Genomic DNA, 4,413 nt, shown 5'->3' on the forward strand with positions numbered 1-4,413 from the left:
ATGGAGGAACACTTAAACCTTTACATTTGCTAGTAAAGAAACATGCATTTCATCATGAGTATCAAGAGTTGGACAGTAACCATAGAATGGAAAAATACAGAAGAATTCCTAAATCAACAAGGAAAATAGGGGAGAATAGATGGAAAAGAAGGAAAAGCAAAAAAGAGAGGCATAATGGTAAACCAAGTAGTATGGAAGGAATAAAGGGAAGCATAACAATTATTTTATGAAATGTCAATGGACTGAATTTTCCTATGAAAAGAGACTGTCTTGAGGTTTTGTTCTTTCTAATAGGTTGTTTAATATGTTGTCAAATAAGAAAAACACTTAAAATTCTTCCAAAAAGGTTGAAAATAAATCAAAAATGAAAAAATATATATATTAATATATGCAAGAAGGAAGAAATAGTAGTAGTATTATGCTTTGAATAAATTATATCAAAAACTTAATATACACCATACATCTCCTTATGAGTATGGCAAAAGCTGTTAGATATGCAGAGAGAATTCAATTTTAAGGCCAGCTAAGGTGGCTCACGCCTATAAACCTAGCACTCTGGGAGGCTCAGGCCAGAGAATCGCTTGACCTCAGGAGTTCCAGACCAGCCTGAACAAGAGGGAGACCCTGTGCCTTCTATAGGTGGGCATCTGTTGTCTCAACTACTTGGGAGGGTGAGGCAAGAGGATCACTTGAACCCAGGAGTTTGAGGTGGCTGTGAACTAGGCTGATGCCATGGCACAGCTCTCTAATCTGAGGAGCTCAATAATATTTGGGCTTATAGAATCCCAAATCAAGCAAGAAAGACTGTCTCAAAAAAAAAAAAAAAAAAGAAAAACTTTCGTAGAAGATTTTAAAACACCTCCTTTCAAAGCCCTTTTATTACTTTACATCTTATGTACTAACCTGGAGTTGAAACACATTCTTTGTACAAAAGTATTACAAGAAAGGAAAAGCAAGTATCCAATGTATCCAATACTAATATGAAGCCAGTAGACAAACTAATTCCTGCCCACATGAGAGAAAAACTCTATTCAGTTAAAGTGGGGGGAGAGGGGAGAGAAAAGAGGGGGGAGGGGAGTGGTGTGCTCCCACCTAATGGGTACAAGTAAAGGTATATGGCGCACCTCCTGGGTGCAGGACACAACTACAACAGGGACCTTACCCAACAAATGCAGACATTGTAGCCTAATTGTACTGTCAAATTAATCTGAAATTTAAAAAATCCTTACACAAAATAAGGCTAGGCCTCTTGTGGGAGAGTAAGCGTCTAAAATGGCTAAGAAGATTACGGAAAAGAAGACTACTGCAGGATCTTAACTTCACCAATGCTGCATAAGTTTCCTGCAAGAGCTACTGAATGAAGGGACTTAGAGCACAGGACCATTCCAGGGACAAGTCAGCTAGGGCACTGCTGCCAGCAGAATGGAGAGGGGAATCCAGAGTTCTCAGCTGCCTGGAATTGGTATAGGATCAGCCACGGGGAGCTGTCTCTTCCAGGAGAGAGACCAGAGCAGGGTGGGCCCTACTGGAAGCTCTGGTTGGTGGTAAAGCCAGCATTAAAAACTTGAAAATATACAGGCCCACATTTTTTTCTCTAGGGTTGGGGAACCTGCAAAGAAACAAAGCTCTGTGAATTGGCCGGACAGTGACCACTGTCCCTGTTAAAAACAGGACTGACTACAGGTTGGATAATAGGCTGTCACTTGCAATGTTGCAGGAAGACAAGGCCCAGTGGAGAGAAAAAGGACCCAAACACCGTGATTATAAGAGGAAGGGCTTCATTTCAGCCAGCGGAGCGAGGCACAGAAGAATTCAAAATGAACACACTCCCCAACTGGCTCCGCCTTCTCCTTTTTTGTCCCCAGTTAAAAAGTTCTGGCCCATGAGTATCTTTCTCATTGGTCAGTTTGAATCGAGCTAGAGAAGCAGCTCCAGCTTTACAGAACCACGGGCTTTCACAGAAGGGGAAGGAAGCGTCAGCAGATCCTCTTGCTTCAGCCTCCCAAGTAGTTGAGACTACAAATGCCCTGGGACACAGGGTCCCAGGAGGTTAAGTTTACAGATTCCTAAGAGCTGAGTCACTATTGGGAGGACCTCTGTTCTCTTAGACCTTTCTTTTCTGGGTGTCCTCTCTAACAAGGTGATGATAGAGTTTTTCTTTGGCTACAGCTACAAGAGGAGATATTTTCCTTTAGGATAATACATAAACTTCACATCTTGGATTTTAAGGTTCTTAGAATTGATTAGGTCTTCTCAGCCAAACTCACAATTGCTCCAATGCAGCCAGAAAAGGCAGGGTCACAGTATTGCCATCCAGAACCACATCCCTATTCCTGCTCTACATGTGTATAGGAATGAAGCTTCTTTATGTAGAGCTGTCAACCTCTACGTCTGGATAATATGTACATACACACACACATACGTACACATACGTGCATACACATATATACCATATATACACATATATGAAGGATACATTTTGACAATTTTTTTGTGGGCACTGGAAGGAAGAGGAGGAAAATGATATTTTGTGCCTCCTTTTGAGCAATGCACAGCGTTGTTATGGAACAGTTGTGAGTAAGAGTTACCCATAAATGATTGGGGTTTTCTAAGTTTTCTGGAGCCACCAAGATGGTTATTGGAAGGACTCCATGAAATCCTTACCCAAACTCACCCTCTTCCCGTGATTTTTTTTTTTTTTTTAAATAGAGGCCTGCATGAGCTGTCCCAGAAGAAACCAGCTCCAGGGACCTAACTCTCTTGGGACTTGGAGGAGGAAGCAAATAGTATTTGAGCTTATGGAATCCCCAAATCAAGCAAGAAAGAGCCAGCCTTTCAGAGAACGATGGAGGAGAGAGTACAGTTGGGAGGGAAGGATGCCAAAAGCAGTCTTTTAAAACTATATTCTATTGAAAGAAAGTCTTCAAAGAGCAGAAGGCTAACGGGGGAAACGCAGGTAAATAGGCAGAAGCTGAACATGCGTTCATGGCTTTAGCGTTAGAAACACAGGGTGGGAGCTCACACAGGGGGGTAACCTGGGCCAGGGGTGCTTCCTGCAGGGAGCTGGGTCTGAGGCTGGAACATTGAGTGGGAGTCAGCCAAATAGTGGGTTTGGGTGATAAAGTCTTTCCAGCAGAAGGAATGAATGGTACCTGTGAAGGGCAGAGCACGTTTAGGGAAAAAATTAAGTCCCGATGGCTACTGTACTGCAACAGGGGGGCAGGAATGGCAAGAGTTGGTAAATCTGGAGACAGATGCAAAGGCTTTTCAACCAAGTAACCAAAGAATGGATTTTATGGGGTGGTGAGCTGCTTCTCCCCTTCGGCCCCTTGAACAACAGCAACAACAACAAAATAGGCAAAGAATAGATACAGGTACACCGTCTCAGCCAGACACGTACAGCAAGGGTAAGTGGAGAAAGCACTATTCCAGAGATAAGCAGAAGAAGGAAAACAAGATGGAAACGAACAGTGGACAGGTTGGGGTGGGAAGACAAACAGTCCAGGAGACCATTAGCTGAGAAAAGAGCAATCAAAGATCACAAGCAAGAAGGGGGGTTATCAGAGAGCCCCCAAGATGCCGGAGCACAGGTGGGTTCAGACGCTGAGGCTCAGACCACCCAGAGACTTTCTGACCATGGGGGTTGGCTCTCTTGCTTCACAGGTTCTCGCCCTCCATTCTCAGCACTGAGGGAAGGGGAGAAAGTTGTCCATGAGGCTTTACGTTTGGGAGAGGGGAGCAGAATTAAGGCCAACTTAAAAGGAGTAGACTGAATGGGCCAGGGACGGAAAGCGAGAGAAAATGTTTTGTCCCGGGAGCTTTGAGGGCAGGAATAATATACAGCTCTTCCATCCCTGCTCTCTGTGACCAAGAGGGCCTTCAGAAATTGAACCACTACAGTGGCAGAAAATCTGAAAGGAAGAAGAGAAAAAAGTGATGGGAAATAAAGACTCATCAGAGAAGTTGCCAGTCAGCTTGGACAGGTACAGACATTAGAGCTCAGCATCTGCAGCCAGACTGTCAGAGTTCAAGTTTTGCTATTATGTCAGCTGTGTGACATTGAACAAGTTACTTAAAACCTGCTTGGTTTCCTCACCTGTAAAATGAAGATGAGATAATAGTACCTACCTCAGAGATGTTGGGCAGGTAGATTGAGTTCCATCTCTGAAGACGGTAAGAACGGTTCTCCAGCCGTCAACGCTGGCTGTTGTTGTCACTGTTCCTCTGAGTAGGGGCACCCATTGTGATGTCATGTACTTTCTACCCCATCAGGGCTTCTCTGACCTAGACAGAATTGCAAACTCAATTCAGTTGTGGCTTAGGGAACCAATAATTTATTCCTGGGAATTAAGGCCAACTTAGAAGGGGGAGACTGAATGGGCCAGGGATGGAAAGTAAGGAAGGATGCTACCA

The sequence above is a fragment of the Nycticebus coucang genome, chromosome 6 (assembly GCF_027406575.1).
Source record: "Nycticebus coucang isolate mNycCou1 chromosome 6, mNycCou1.pri, whole genome shotgun sequence".
NCBI lineage: Eukaryota > Metazoa > Chordata > Mammalia > Primates > Lorisidae > Nycticebus > Nycticebus coucang.